This window comes from Loxodonta africana, chromosome 14 (genome assembly GCF_030014295.1).
Source record: "Loxodonta africana isolate mLoxAfr1 chromosome 14, mLoxAfr1.hap2, whole genome shotgun sequence".
NCBI classification, from domain to species: Eukaryota; Metazoa; Chordata; class Mammalia; order Proboscidea; family Elephantidae; genus Loxodonta; species Loxodonta africana.
Window position 1 is genome coordinate 54133317 of NC_087355.1, and position 17238 is coordinate 54150554.

At 35.9% G+C, this 17238-nt stretch overlaps 1 protein-coding gene and 1 pseudogene across 1 annotated transcript in view; one reads left to right on the forward strand and one right to left on the reverse strand.

The window, feature by feature from the left end:
* Positions 1-17238, forward strand: part of LOC135227634 (regulating synaptic membrane exocytosis protein 2-like) — a 132147-nt gene that overhangs the window by 32236 nt on the left and 82673 nt on the right. The gene's annotated exons all lie outside the window — the stretch shown is intronic.
* LOC104845736 (zinc finger CCCH domain-containing protein 15-like) overlaps positions 1-17238 on the reverse strand; it is a 110840-nt pseudogene that overhangs the window by 27446 nt on the left and 66156 nt on the right.

Sequence of the window (17238 nt, forward strand, 5' to 3'; positions counted from 1 at the left end):
ATAGAAATTCCTCTTCTGCCATTAACTAGAATTTTGAAAAATTCTTTAGCTGCTCTTCCTTTTCTTTCACTGACATATGTAACCTTGAAAATGTCTTGTGATGAAAACCAAAAAACCAAACCTGTTGCTGTCGAGTCGATTCCAATTGAACTTTTTCAAAAACATCAAGTACTTGAAAATAATATTGATACTTTCTCAAATATATATAATATTCTATATTCTTAATAATTTTTCTTTAGGACTCAGGTTATACCATCAGCGATCTCTGATGAATCATTTTAATCTCATTTTTCTGGAGCTGAATTTTTGCTTTAAGTCTGTAAGCTTTTTCATACTTCTTAATGTATTTTCACACGGTTTATGGAAATTTTTGATTAAATTCACTGAGGTGTTTAAAACTGTCAGCTAAATAAGCCATTTTTTGAAACCAGTGACTACCTTTCAGCAAATCTGTAAGCTAATAATACTTCACAATTTCAATGCCTCTTTTTAACTCATAACTTTGAAGGTTTTTCCTTTGAGTAGACAACACATTGAGCTGTGGAGCAGCAGAGAGTAGTTTTCTGACACCATTTTTTGTATAAAGCCAAAAATAGATGGGATTATAGCAGCTTTCAATCTTCCCAGGAAACCCGGTGCCGTCGAGTCGATTCCGACTCATAGCGCCACCAGGGTTTCCTTCAGTCATTAGATTCTTCATTTTGATAACATAATTTAATGTGGAATTTATGTCTACAGACAAACTTTTATGTACTTCTGTGGGAATAAAACACTGTGTTACTGGAATTTCAGGCTTTCCAGAATGTACTGTGGTTGCAGAGCTTTTGTACTTTCTTGTCACTGCAAATTCATATGGTATTTTTATATTTTGTTTCAAAATATTAATTTGCCAATTTGAAAATTTCATGTGTTTTTGTTACTTTATAGGACAAATAATCTTTTTTTTTTAAAAGTCGTTTCTCCTCAGGGGCTCTAATATCAGTTTTTAACTAATTACTGTTACTTACAGATTCTGCAGTGGTGGCTTCAGAAAATTGATTTCAAAAATATACTTTATAGTTCACCTGCCTTGTTAGTAATGTTTTAAAGCAAATGACACTGAAAAATTTGAGTATGAAATATAACAATAAGCAAAATTAGACATATGGAAACATAAACATTCATTTACTTCAGTAATTAAAAATTTGAAAAATTCATCATTACACTGGAGCTTGATTAAAAATATTTTCAAAAAAGCCTGCGGTTCCCTTTACTGAATTAATTTAATTAAATTATGTTAAATTAATTTTCATTTCTAAAATTAAAATAACTTATTATGAAATTGAGAAACCCTGGTGGTGTAGTGTCTAAGTGCTTTGGCTGCTAACCAAAAGGTCAGCAGTTTGAATCTACCAGGTACTCCTTGGAAACTCTATGGGGCAGTTCTACTCTGCCCTGTAGTCTCGCTATGAGTTGGAATCGACCTAACAGCAACAGGTTTGGGTTTTTTTTTTTTTTGGTATTACGAAATTCTGTCATAAATCAATGTGTTGTTAATTGTTAACATCAAAAGCAAATAAGAAAGGAAAAATGAAAGGAAGAAAGTAGGGAGGGAGGAAGAAAAGGAGGAGGGAGGAAGGAAGAAAAGAATGACAGTCAAGGAAACTGAAAAAAAAAAAGAATTTGTGTTCTATTTAGAAATATCTAGTGCTAGACAGGAAATCCTGGTGGCATAGTGGTTAAGTGCTAAGGCTGCTAACCAAAAGGTCAGCAGTTCGAATCCACTAGGTAATCCTTGGAAACTCTATGGGGCAGTTTTACTCTGTCCTATAGGATCGCTATGAGTTAGAATTGACTCAATGGCACTGGATACCGGGTAGTACTAGATAATAATGATGCTTTCACTGATGCTTATGAGGATAATGATTTATATGAGAAAAATTAAAAAATAAGATCAAATTTTAATGAAGAATAAATATTTTACATTCGTAGATAAAGCAAGGAACTTCACAATTATGACAAACGTAATGATCAGACTAGCTGAGATGATTCAGTGGGAAGGACAGGGAGTGATGTGCGACATGGCGCAGCTTCTGTGAAGCCACGTATACTCGGTACTCCCTAAAAGAATTTGAAAAAATAGGTATCTCCTTAAACATGTTTAGGTTTACATCTGAAATTTTCCAGTATAGCATACACTACAGAAAATCAAAGACATTGTGTTTGAATTTATTGTTGTTAGGTGCCATCAAGCTGGTTCCAGCTCATAGTGACCCTATGTATTAGGTATTTATTTATTTTTCTTTAAACAAATGTGTTTTGAGTGTCTGCTATATACTAGCCACTGTACTAACAGGAAACAGAGAGGAATAGAACCTAGTCTCTGCCCTGAGGGGCTCACAATCTAGTGAAGAAGAGTTATGTAAATAATTAAAACACATTAGAAACGTTTTAAAAGAGTTATGTACCAAGTGTTGAGCTGACAGAGGGAAAAGGGTGAGTGTATGAACATGGAGGATTTAGGGAAGGCCTTATAACCAAAGATAACATTTCAACTAAACTTTGCAGGAAAATAGTAATTCAGTTTGTGGAGAAGGAGAAGGGCATTCTAGACATATGCAAAGGCATGGATGGTGAAAGTCTTAATGTCTTTGGAGAATGGCTCATATTCATTCCTGTGTTGCTAGTTGCAGGGAAGATGGAAAATAAGGAAGGAGTGGTAGAAGAAACAGCTAGAAATACTGGTGAGAGTCAGTTATAAAGGGACTCGTATGCAGGGCTGATATTCATCTGATATGGTGCAAACAGTTAATACGCTTAGCTGCTAACCATAAGGTTGGAGGTTTGAGTCCACCCAAAGGCACCTCAGAAGAAAGGCCTGACAATCTCCTTCTGATAATCTGCCATTGAAAACTCTATGGAGCACGGTTCTATTGTGACACACATGGGGTCACCATGAGTCACGTTAATGCAACAGCAACTGATTTATGCAGGGATGATACTAAACTGATAAGCACCAATACATAATAGAAACTGTTAAAATTTTGAATTACTTCCATGAAGACTGCAAAATCTTACTGAGACAATAAAGGACCTAATGATGCCTGGTGTAGCCTGTAGAGGTGAATTATGAGAGCTAGTATCCTTGCTGATGTGAATGAAGATGGTCCGTGATAGACACCTGGTAGCTGCGGTGTCACTGCCTGCTTGATGCTGTAGAGTGTCCTGGTGTCGGTGGAGACAACAGAACAGGCTGCAGTGCAGGTGGTGTTTGTGGCACCTTTTTTTTTTTTTTTAAGGTCCTCAACATTTTTTTTTGAATAATATTTTTTTGTGTTTTTGGTGAAAGTTTACATAGCAAGATAGGTTCTTGTTTGACAATTTCCACGCAAATTGTTCAGTGACTTTACTTACATTTTTCACAATGTGTCAGCATTCTCTTTGATCATGCTGTGGTTGTTCCATTTCTAGTATCTTAGCTTCCCTGCCCCCTTATCTTCTTATCTTTGCTTTAGAGTAAATGGTGACTTTCTGGTCTCATACAGATGGCTTTTTAGTAGAGCGCCTTTTTTTTTTTTTACGTGTAATCTCTTTTATTTTGTGTGTGACATCACTTTGGGGGAATATCTCAAGGCATCCTTCTGGGAAACCCTATCATCCAGATGCTTATGTGACCATTACGTGCGGGCAAAATGCCCAGCTGCCTTACAGCTGCTACAGAGTGCTGGGTACCAGGGCCTAATGGCTGTCATTTTAAATAGGGAAGATGTTGGGAAAAGTTTGGTATGCTTCTAAATATCAAATTATGGTTTCATTACATAAGAAATTAAACAATACTTTCTAAAACTCAACAAATGGTTTGGAAATTACTAGTATAACTAGAGGAAACAATTTATGCTACAACTATTATTACCTGGTAAGCAGATATCTATATTCTATACCTGTAATTTGGAAAATAAAAATAAATTAATTTTATTGTTAACATCTATTGATATATATATTAATTCTTGTATTATTGTATCAATTGTTAAATATTTGGCATCACCTATGCTTGTATGCCATGCTAAGAAATTTGAATTTACCTCACTGGCACTTTTGATTTGCAGTGAGAAGCTCTGAAATAAGGGAGCGATAGGGCCTGTTTAATTGATTTAATCTCAGAAATTCTCATTAGTATGAGAATTCTCGGCAGTGTGTTTCCATCCAAGCTGTCAAAGATTTGTAATCTGGGCTCTCATGTCTCCATCCTGGGTTTATCCACGATATTGCTGCAGTTATCTTCTTAAAAATCAAATTAATTTCCTGGCTGAAAGATCTCTTTAGGCTTCCCATTGCTTTGGATAAAATCCAAACTCCTAGTTTTCCAGGTTCTTCACAGTCTTTCCCCAACCTATCTTTCCAGCTTTATCTTCCACCCCTCCTTTTCATAGATCCCTCCCTTCAGCTGTAGTAAAATTTTCACTGTTTCTGTAGCATTGAAGGAGGAAAAGGGACCCTCTCATAAGAGGGACGTGTATAAAATAAGCAATGCAGTGAATTTACCGTATACAGTTACCCCTCGAGATCTGCGGGAGATTGGTTCCAGGACCCCCGCAGATACCAAAATCTGTGGATGCTCAAGACCCTTACATAAAATGGCTGTAGTATTCGCATATAACCTACGCACATCCTCCTGTATACTTTAAATCATCTCTAGATTACTTATAATAATATAATAAAAAAGATTACTTATAATACAATGTAAATGCTATGTAAATAGTTGTAAAGTGTTATGTAAACAGCACTTTATGCTCTGTCTTAGCCTTTGAGGGATTGCTTTGACCATTTAATTGCTTTTTAGGAGCCCTTTTTTCCACAGAAACAAAGGGTGCACACAACACAAGCTAAACAAAGGAGACGTGAGGCAAACAGTACTCAGACAAGGAGTGCTGGAGACAGACTGAGGATCTATGAAATGGCAGGAGGCTACAGCAAAGGGTGCCTACCCATCACTTCATTGGTGTGGATTCAGTATAGTGCTTGGCATACAGCAAATTCAAGTTTTACTTTTTGGAAACTTTTTTCTGACTATTTTTGATCTGCAGTTGGTTGAATCCATGGATGCAGAACCCATGAATACGGAGGGCCGACTGTAGACTGTGTACTATATATCCTGAAATATTTGAGCCCAACACAGTAGTGCTTTCATTTAAAAAAAGTTATGTTAGCTGACTTGATGGCAACTAACAGTAACAACACTGTGTGTTAGCCACTTGGCCCAGGGTGGCCAGTCAATCTGGATAACTCATTTTGGGTCAAAAACAGTGTGACTGTTGACTGTGGACCAGTGTCATGAATGAGTTTCCCGCTGGAGGCAATGTAGTGACGTAGGAAAGATACTTGTATTCAGCCAGGTTTGAATCACCGTACTGACACTCTCCATCCGCCTCCATCACCTGAGCCAGCTTATTTAGACTTTCTGCGACTGTTTCCTCATTTATAAAATGGGTAGATAGTATCTTTCCCAAAAAATTGTGTCAAAAATAAAATAAAACTAACTGTTTAAAAAAAAAGTTATGTTAAAATCACATTTTGAAGAAACTCAGGTAACCATAAAGGACATAAAACTCTTGTTACTTGTTTTCTTCAGCTTCAATAGGAAATCTTATGGAATCATTTTGGAACACATGCTTCCAATCTGCCACCAGATTTTGTAGCAGGAATTTATATAACCATGCCATAGCTCAAACTGTCTCACAATTTACCATATGTTTCAGTATTTACAATGTTTTCAAACACTCTCCTCTCTTTCCCACCCCTTCTATTTCACATTTTTCAGCTTTGTCCCAGCTCCTACCCCAGACTTCATTTCTCTGATTCATTGGTAAATCCTGTTACAGCCTTCCAGTGTCGAATCAGTTCTATACTGGTTCTCTTCCCTGGATTCTTTTCTAGACTATTAACACAAGTGATGATTAGTCCTCAGTTTAGAATGTTTGATTCTTGGTTCTAAATATGAAATTATGGTCCCGTTAAACAAGATATTGAGTCAACACATTCTAAAACTTAAATAGATGAACAACCTGGTCTAGGTTCTGCACTCTAATCTTGGTACATATTTTTAGGGCTTGACTACTCGTCTTTTATCTCCGTTTAAACTTACCGGAGCCAGAAAGCGTTATGGCTTAGAGTCAGGCTGCCTATTGTAACAGTATAAGATAGCGGTCATGGTCAACATTGTCCTCTTTATGAATCCTGTTTTCATCTAGTTAGCTTTATATAAGTAGGTGGTTCTTTATGACTGTAAATGTTGCATTTCTGCTTATTTTCCTCCTAATTCTATTTTCCCTTAGATGGTTTCAAGGAGAAGCTAAGGCAGCATAGCTTGTATAAGCAGCATAATAGGAAGGCTATGGCATTAGTCAGCTCTGGGTCCTATCCCAGTTTGCCAGTTACTAGTTGTGTGACCTTGAGCCAGTGACCGAGATTATCTATAAATTGAGGATTATAATGCCTACTTCATAGGGTTGTGGTTAGATGCAAATGTAATTCACCTGGTACACAGAAGATGTGCAATGGCTGATAATAGGAAGAAAATAGGTGCTAAGCATTTTAGGTTACTTTCTCTGCTACTATTCTTGTGCTCTCCATCTCTGTCAGAAGTTAGATTCTTGTGTTTGTATGAAGGCCAGTCTTGGGGATTAGAAGACGAGAATAGAGGAAGTAAGAGGAACACAGGTGAAAGTCATCTGAGTATTTGTCCTTGGACACTTTCTTCACTAAAGAGTTTTTGATATTGCTGATAACAGCAAATTGCATGCTGAAAACAATTGGAAACTCACTTTTACTGTATTCTTGTCATTAGTAACCTGATAATTTTACTTTCAAGTCTTTTTGTAACTATTTAATAATAAAACTAGTTGCTGTTGAGTTGATTCTGACTCATGGTGACCCCATGTGTGTCAGAGTAGAACTGTGCTTCATAGGGTTTTAATGGCTGGTTTTTCAGAACTAGATCGCCAGGCCTTTCTTTTGAGACACTTCTGGGTAAACTTGAACCTCTCAACCTTTTAATTAGCAGTCAAGCACATTAACCATTTTGTACCACCCAGGGATTCCTCTATTTAATTATAGTAGTAATTAAAAAATTGTTTCATATAAAAATTCTCCAAATGCTTTATTAAAACCAAGCCCTGCTATGGCCTTTTTATGTTGTTTGACAAGTGTATAGTTCAAGGCTATTCATGTAACTTTTTAAAAGTTTTGATCCAAATAGTAGTACTATTAAATTTATATTAATCCTCTTCTAGGTATTGAAATCACCTTTGTTCAAATACTTTTACTTAGAGCTCTGATTATACTAGTAGATATAGAAAATTCAAAGACTAACAACAGCAAGAACAAAAAAAGACATTTTTACAAAGAAAAAATTCTATATAATCTCACCACCCTACATAACTGTTTTAATTTTTGTATATTCTTTTGAAGTTCTTATCTATGTACATCATATGCAATTATGGTATGTGCATAGTTTCATATTTTTAGTAATTTATTATGAATGTTTTTTACTTATTAGGATATCACATTTTTTTTTCCATGAATATATATATTTTCAACCATCTACCTTGGTGCCTGGTACATAGTACATATACAATTAGATGGGCTCCCCTCCATTCTCGTTTTTAACATTCCATTGCAATTAAGAAGTTCAACATTGCACTATTCAGTTTTGCTGTATGTTTTGCAATTATCTCTGCTTGATGTCAGCCCAAATGTGGGACATAGCCCTCTTTTCTGGATTCTGAAATTCTACTAGTATCAGGCAGCTGTGTTAGTAGCATTTCTCTGGAGATTTGAGGGTAGTGATGATGAGGTTACTATGCTGAATAATTCAAAATTGAGTTAGATTTTCCCCTTCTTAAAAACGTCTTTTGGAGCATTTCTCTCCTCTGGGGTTCCGTGTTGTTAACTCCCCTTTCTTTTTCCCACCATTCGTTCTCCACTGTGTGATTTCTATTTGTGTACTTACCAGTTTAGCTATATTTTTGTTTTTTTAATTTCAATTTATTCCCTTGGAATTTCCCTTCCACTCTGAAGTAGCGTATTAAGATGTTTTCCTAAATGAGCATAGTTTCTTCCAAAAAATAATCTCCAGTATCACTTGATAAAATAATTTCTCTCCATTGTGCAGCATTTGATTGTTCTTAAATTGTTGTTCAGTTGCGTTTGGTTCTGCTTTAGACCATAAGATCACTTGGACATGAATAATATTAAGATTTGGGTAAGTGTTTTACTGTGTCTACTCAGGAGAAAAGGCTAAGAGCCGTTAGGTTAACATTGTAATTACATTTCAGAAATTTTTTCTCTAGGTTCTTATGGAGTAGAGTGATGCCTTGATTAGTAAGTCCTCTGAGAATAAAGCTCCTTTATAATAACCTCAGTAAAATAGAAAAAAAATCATTAGTCACGTGAAACAGGGCTTTTATGATTCTTGTGGCCCAGACACATTGCTCCCAATGCCAGTAAAGGAGAATGGATTAAGGTAAAATAGTGGATTTGAGGAAACTTACCTTATGTTCTTTCTAGTTTTTCCATTTGATACCTTTTTCCCCATTTGTGAATGACTTCTCCCTTTGGGAATCTATTGCTCTTCTACTTTTTAATCCTGTTTCCTTAATACCTAGTGCATTAGAAAATGAAAAACCAGTCATTTATGTTTTCCCAGATGGCAAATAATAGGGCTATAGTCTTAAAATTTCCGAACGACGAATAATAAAGCTAGAACCTTAAGCAGAGTTTTATTTACAAGCCAAGTCAGTTATCGATAACTTAGGTTTATGTGGAGACTGTCAGGGCAGGAATTGTGTGTAATGCATTTCTCTATTCCTCCCTGATGTTAGCTCAGTGCCTGATACATAGTAGGTGCTCAGTAATGAATTAATGAATTCTTTGGAGATTTGAGGATAATGATAAGGTTTCTACACAATGAATAATTCAAAACTGAATTATTCCTGTTTGAAAATTTAAAGGTATTAATTGAGGATATGAATGGGTACAGTGACAGGGAATTTTTACAGTTGTATTAAAGATACTTTAAAAGCTTACACTGAAGGTAAACCTGAATTAATCTTTTTGGTGTGCCCAGAAGCGAGGTGGGTTGTGTGTGTGTACATGTGTGTGTGTAAAAAGTTGAAGATGGGCTAATAAGTAGGGGCCAGATCAGGCAGGGCAAGGAGTGTGGTTTTATTCTAAATATAATGACAATTTAAAGGGGCAGGGTTCAGTGGTTTGATGCAAGAGACTGTAGTCAAGAGTTTTTTAGAGTGCAGATAAGAGATGCAGCAGGTTTATGGCTGAAACAAGTGTTCAGTTTTGAACAAATGCGATCCCAAGTGAATAGATGAAGTTGTGTCATTTAAACTTATTTTTAATGTTTTCACAACTTCTCAAATGAGTCAATTTTGGCATTGTCTTGTTGCTGTCTTCTAAAACATTTAGTAGACTTCTCATATTACTTATGGGATAGTGATGATATATTTGAAATGATATATGAAATATAACCTAAAGCTATGAATTATAATTTCTACTTTAATTAAAATTATTACTTGCCTTTAGTCTTTCGGGCTAAGATGATTTTGCCACTCAAGTGTTGAATTGTGGTAGTGTTTACAGCAGGTATTTTCTGGGTATTGACAATAGCAATTGTAATTATAAGAAAAAAATGCATTTTATTGCTTTTACATTTGAATTACTGATTATTTAAATCCCAAATGGCCCCAGCTCTTTTATCCTGTGTGAAATTATGATAAATGATGACCTAAGTACCATCGGTATGCTTAAGAAATGGGTCAAGAGGAAACAAGCCAAAAAAAGGAATTCAAGAGAGAGGGTAGAGAAATGGAGTTGGTAAATGAGAAAGAGGAGGAGTGGACAAAACAAACAAAAAATGGAGAAATTAAAAAAAAAAAAAAAAAGAGGTCCATGCCATTGAAATTCGTGTAATTAGAAAAATGAAAACCACACTAAGTATTTCAAAGAAAGGGAATTTAATGTAGGGAATTGATTACCAAAAGTATTAGTAGGGCTGGAGAAGCAAAAAGTGGAAGATTAATTACCAAAGATCTACAACTGCTAGAAGCTACTATTACCCTTTGGGCTAGGAGAGAAAAAAGGAAAATGGTGTTTAAAAGACTCCCTAAGTACTATGATGCTAAGGTTGTGGAGTACCACACTGTCCTTGGAGCTGCTGCTGCTTTGCAGGAAGCCCAGGAGCCTTGCACTCCTGTTGATGCAAAAAGCCTGTCATCCTGTTGATGATGCTGGACTCATCTCAGAGGATGCTGGAGGCTGCAGTCATCCACTGCTCCCCTGGCCAGAACTGCACTGCAGTTGCAGTAGCCAGTTTTTGCATGATAGTTGTCTGATGCTGCTACTGTTGCTAGGGCCATAGCCCACAAGCAAGTTTCTGCCGAGGCTCTGGAATTCTGCTGCTGGCCCTGCAGGAGCCAGAAATATAAGGAAGAAATAAAGTGGTTTATCTTCCCCTGCCATTTTATTCTCACTAGAGCTTCCCAGTGGTAGAACTTAACTGGAAACCAGCTGCCGAGGGAGTCTGAAGAATGTAGGCTTCTAGCCCTGTGAAATATAGAGGAGAACATGGAAGGGCAGGAATGGAGCTGAGAGTCAACACAGAATGAGCACAGGGAGAAGTTATAAAATACTGATTTCTTAAGCATAATAGGAGAGAAAAAGCATTTTTGCAACTTTCCGGAGTATTGTAAAGATCCTTTCTTCATTTTTTTTGGTTCTGGTTGGAAGAAATGATTACCTTATAAGATCAGGTAGAGAAACTTTGAAAGTTAATAGTTCTCCATTGGGGTATCAATTAGGGTATTTTAGTTTCAAGCAACAAAAATGGACCCTGATTAACTTAAATGGAATGTAAATTTATTAGAAGGGTATTAGATATCTCTCAGAAAAGTTGAATAACTAGTCACTGGAAAAAGACAGAAATTGGGATAGCTCTGGACATCTAGTTTGGCGAAACTAATGGATAGCCTCCTCAAGGTACTACTTGCTGTTTTTATGGATCTACTTTGCCCTTTTCTGCTTAAAATTCATATTACCAGGAGAGAGACAGTCCGATCTAGCTTGGGTTAGTTGCTCACCCTTTAGTCGGAGGAGGGCATGGCACCTTGAATGCCAACTACATCAAGACTGTATTTAATAATCGAGGATTTGTTTCTCAAAGGAATTTTGTGGTGTTAGAGGAGAATGGATAATTAATAGGCAAAACTGCAGTATTTCTATTAATTGAGGCTTGTTTTGGATTAGTAATAGGTAGCTCAAAATTGCCCAGAATTCTTGAGCACTTAGTATGTGGTAGGCACTCTGATCTCCCTTAATAATATCTTTGAGGAAGTTGTTATTGTTATCCTCATTTTACAGATGAGAAAAATTGAGAGGTACACTTCTGGTGATGGTGGATTAGGCAATTTGGACTAACCTTCCCACTGAGAACAACTAGAAAAGCTGGATCAAATATAAAAACCATCTGTTTGAAGGTATCAGAGCCAAAACATCAGTGAAGACTATGGGGGCAAGATCCCGGAGAAGAAGGAAACCCAAAGAGGTGAGCTGGGCATTTGAGGTTTCTTTGCCCCCAGGCAAATCTGCTGTTGGTAGAAGAGGTGGCGGAGAGGCTGAGAAACTGAGAAGAGCTTTTGATACATTCAGGGTGTGGGGCTAAGGGAACAAAAATTTGAGTTCAGGGTTAACCAAGGAGGCTAGTCGCTTGTTACATTCCCGAGGCTTTGGGTGGAGACCTTGAAGGGCTACAATTTAGGAATAAGAGTGAGTCAGACAGAGAATGGTCTTCTTATAGAACAAAACCCATTTTAGAAGTCCTGTTCTTCTTATTGTGTGCCATTGAGTTGATTCCAACTCATAGTGACCCTATATGTCAGAGTGGAACTGCCACATAGAGTTTCCTAGGCTGTCTTTATAGGAGCAGATCGCCAGGTCTTTTCTCTTGCAGTTTATAAAGTACTATATACTAGGTGGCTTAAAACAACAGAAATTTAGTCTTTCACAGTTCTGGTGGCTGGAAGTCTTCACTTAAGGTGTTGGCAAGGTTGGAGGCTCTGAGAAAGAATTGTCCCACACCTCTTTTCTAGCAACTGATGATTGCCTGTGGATCTTGGTGTTGCCTGGCTTGTAGATGCATTACCCTAATCTCTGCCTCTGCCATCATGTGGTGTTCTTCGTGTGTCTGTGTGTCTTTTCCTCTTCTTGTAAGGACACCATTCATATTGGATTAAGGGGCCACTCTGTTCCACTATGAATATGAACTCAGCTTACCTAATTACATCTGCAATGACCCTGTTTCCAAATAAAATCATATCCAGAGGTCTTGGGAAGGACATGAATTTTGGAAGAGTACTATTCAACCTAGTACAGTGGTGAAAAGAGTAAATGTGCAAATAAATCTAAATTAATATTGACTGTAAAATAATTAAAATGATGGATTATGGGGTTTGAAATACATGCAGAGAATTAAAAACACAAGTAATAGCATTTGAGTTGGTATAGGATAAAAAAGGCTAAATGATTTTGAATTACATTGCCAGGAAGAGTAAACCTGTAATTTCTATTAGAGTTTTATGAGTCAAAGATGCATGCTGTACTCATTACTGGTTATTATAAAAAGATAGTAAAATCATGTACAGCTTCTAAACTAATAGAGAGGAAAAACAGAATAATAAAAGTATTCAATCAATTAAAGAGACAAGGAAGGAGTGAAAAATAAACACAGAACAAGTGGAACAAATAGACAGCAAATAGTAAAATGGTAGCTTTGTCTGCAAATATATTAATAATTAAAGTAAATTAAATGTAAATGGACTGTTACAATAAAAAGACAAATATTGACAGATTGAATGAAAAACTGAATTCAACTATATGCTGTCTAAAGAATATGCATATCAAAATATTGAAAATAAAATTATGTTAAAAATAAACTATGCAAGCACTAACAAAAGAAATCTGGTGAAGCCATATTAATGTCAGAGAAAGTAGAATTTAAGGTAAGAACATCGCTAGAGATAAAGAAGGATATTTCATTATGATAAAAGTTTCAATTCATTAGAATTTATAATAGTTTTAATTTGTATGCACAATAACATAACCTAATATATATGTATGTGTGTGTATATAAAAAAGTGTGTGTATATATATAGCAAAATTTTACAGAATTGTTAAACAAACAAACAAAAACCAGAAAACAGATTTATGTTGTTAGAATTCAAGATGGTATGGACTGGGGAATAATAATATTCTGTTTCTTGCTTTAAGCATTGGTTATGTGGATGAGTTAAATGTGAAAATTCATAGATCTGTACTTTTATGGTTTATGTACTTTTCTGTCTCTATGTTGCATTTCAATAAAAAATTTACTGAAAGATAAACACAATTATAGTGAGAGACTTTAACACACGGACAAAATTATAAATAGACTGAGCAGGCAAAAAGCTAGTAAGAATATAGAAGATGGGAACAACACAATTAGTGAACTGGATCTTACCAACATATACAGAGCACTGCATCCAAGAACTACAGAATATACATTCTTTTCAAGTGCACATGGAATAATTGACCATATGTGGTATCATAAAGCAGTTTTTTTTTTTTAAATATTCTTTAGGTGAAAGCTTACAGCTCAAGTTAGTTTCTTATACAAAAATTTATACACATATTGTTATGTGACACTAGTTCCAATCTCTATAATGTGACAGTACACTCCCCCTTTCCACCCCAGGTTTCCCGTGTCCATCCAACCAGCTCATGTCCCTGCCTTCTCATCCTGCTTCCGGACAGGAGTCGCCCATTTGGTCTCGTGTATCTGCTTGAACTAAGAAGCACACTCTTCATGAGTATCATCTTATGTCTTATGGTCCAGTCCAATCTTTGTCTGAAGAGTGAGCTTCAGGAATGGTTTTAGTTCTAGGTTAACACAGCGTCTGGGGGCCATGGCTTTGAGGGTTCCTTCAGTCTTAGTCAGACCATTAAGTCTGGTCTTTTTATTAGAATTTGAGTTCTGCCCCATGCTTTTCTCCTGCTCCATCAGGGACTCTTGGTTGTATTCCCTGTAAGCGTGGTCATTGGTGGTAGTCGGGTGCCATCTAGTTCTCCTAGTCTCAGGCTGATGAAGTCTCTGGTTTATGTGGCCTTTTTGTTTCTTGGGCTAATATTTTCCTTGTGTCTTTAGTGTTCTCCTTTGCTCCAAGTGGTTTGGGACAAATTGATGTGTCTTAGATGTCCACTAGCAAGCTTTTAAGACACCAGATACCACTCACTAAGGTGGGATGTAGAACATTTTCTTAATAACCTTTATTATGCCGGTTAACCTAGATGTCCCCTGAAAGCATGGTCCCCAGACCTCAGCCCCTGCTACTCTGTCCCTCGAAGTGTTTGGTTGTGTTCGGCAAGCTTCTTAGCTTTTGGTTTAGTCCAGTTGTGCTGATTTCACCTGTACTGTGTGTTGTCCTTCTCTTTTCCTAAGATGATTCTTATCTACTATCTAGTTAGTTTTCTTCAGTGTTTAAACCTTTTCTTGAGTTGTTTTAATAGTGGTCACATACAATATTTGTCCTTTTTCGGCTAATTTCACTCAGCATAATGCCTTCCAGATTCATCTATGCTATGAAGTGTTTCGCAGATTCATCATTGTTCTTTATCATTGCTTAGTATTCCATTGCGTGTATGTACTATAATTTGTTTATCCATTCATTTGTTGATGGGCACCTAGGTTGTTTCCATCTTTTTGCTATTGTGAACAGGGCTCCAGTGAGCATGGGTGTGCATATATCTATTTGTGTGATGCCTCTTATTTCTCTAGAATATATTCCAAGGAGTGGGATTGCTGGATTGTCTGGTACTTCTGGCTTTTTAAGGAAGTGCCAAATCGATTTCCAAAGTGGTCGTACCATTTACATTCTCACCAGCAGTATATAAGTGTTCCAGTCTCTCCACAACTTCTCCAACATTTATTATTTTGTGTTTTTTGGATTAATGCTAGCCTTGTTGGGGTGAAATGTTATCTCATTGTAGTTTTGATTTGCATTTCCATTTCCTCATGTATCTGTTAGCCGCCTGAATGTCTTCTTTGGTGAAGTGTCTGTTCAAATCCTTTGCCCATTTTCAGAAAGCAATTCCTAACAAATATCAGAAGATGTAAGTGTACAGAGTATGTTCTCTGACCACAGTGCTGGAAATCAATAACTGAAATTTTTAATTTAATTTCTATATATTAAAAAAAAGGAAATTTTTACCTGAATGATAATGAAAACACAATTTGTCAAAATTTGTGTGATACAGCTAAGTAGTCTTTAGAAGGTAAATTATAGTGTTAAGGGCATATATGAGAAAAGAAGAATGGGTGAAAATTAGTGATGTATGCATTTATCTCAAGAAAATAAGAAAAAAAAAAAACCCTCAGTAAATTAAACCCAAAGAAAGTGGAAGGAAGTTAATAATAAAGCTAAGAGAGAATCTAATTAAAGGAAAAGCAAACACAAAATAGAGAGGACCAACAAAGAAAAGAGTAATAAAATTAGTAAACACCTAGAATCACTGATGAAGAAAAAAAGAGAGAAGGCACAATTAATCAAAGTCAGAAATTAAAACGAGGATGTCACTACAGATCCTATAGGCATTAAGAAGTCATAAAGAGATATTATGGTCCGTCTTATGCCAAGCTGTTTATTCATTGATATGGACAAATTCCTAGAAGAATACAATTTACCAAAATTGCGACAAGAAAAAATAGGAAACTTGAAGAGTCCTGTAATTATTAATGAAGTTGAATCTATCATTTGAAAACCTTCCCACAAAGCAAACTTCAAGACCAGATGGCTTATGAAACATGTAAGAAAGAAATAATGCCTGTCTTAAACTAAAACCATAAAACCAAACCCATTGCAGTCGAGTCCATTCTGACTCATAGGACAAATTTTACTTGGGAAGATAGAAGCAAAAACCCTAAAAAGAAACCAGCAGAAATCTATCAAGAAATAAAAAAGATAATTCAACATGATTAAATTGTGTATATTCTAGGAATTTAAGATTGGTTTATCATTTGATAATCAATCAGTGTAATTCACAACATTAACGGAAGAAAAGAGAAAAGAATTATGTGATACTGTCATTAGATGAAGAAAAAGTATGTGATAAAATACATTACCCATTTATAATAAAAAGTCTTATTGAATTAGGAATTGATAGGTCATCTGGGCTCTAGTCCCACCTATCCCTTCTATCAGTTAGTTCTGTGATCTTTGTTAAGTTTGATAACTTCACTTGTAAAATTAAAAGGCTAGGCTTGATTATTTCTACAGCTCTTTCCCACTTTTAATGTGCTATTGTTCTGTTATTAAAAGAACATTGAATTTTTACCCACTTGTTGCATATGAAACAAGTGATTTGTACTTTAGATTTTACATAATTGTTAAAATATAAAACTTTTAAACAAACCCAGTGCCGTCGAGTCAATTCTGACTCATAGCGACCCTATAGGACAGAGCAGAACTGCCCCATAGAGTTTCCAAGGAGCGCCTGGGGGATTTGAACTGCCGACCCTTTGGTTGGCTACTTTTAGGAAGTGTTTATACAGTATGAGTTCAATTTCTGCTAATTGTTGTAACATCCTCTGTTTTATGGTAATATGACTTTTAAATTGTATCTTCTATAGAAGATACATCTAGAATAATATTTAATGTAATTTAAAATTAAAAATTCTGGGAGAAAAAAATCAGTCACATTTTGGACAAGAGAATATTTACTACAGTGTTGGTTTTCTTTATTGGATTCGGGTAAATAGCATAGATTTTGGAAGCAGACAAAGCTGGTTTGGAGTATTTGTTTTGCCTTCATTAGTGTGATTTTTAATACATTATTTGTGCTAAGTGACTGTAATAATATCTACCTTGTAGGGTTGTATTAAGTGAGAAAACATATGTAAAGTACCAGATACAGTACATACTTAGTATTTGCAGTTACTAATTATTTATTTTCCCTCCTCCTCTGCCATTGTCTCTTCAGCTGTATCTCAGGGAGAGGAAGGGGAAAAAATAAATAATTGGTATTTGCAAACACTGTGGCTGTACACCGTATTGCAACTAAAGCAGGTTTCTGAGTAGCTTACTTGTTAGAGTGATTGTGGCCTACCAAAGGGATTGGTCAGTTTTGCCTAAAAACAGAGTCAATTCAAGAGCAGAGAGGAGG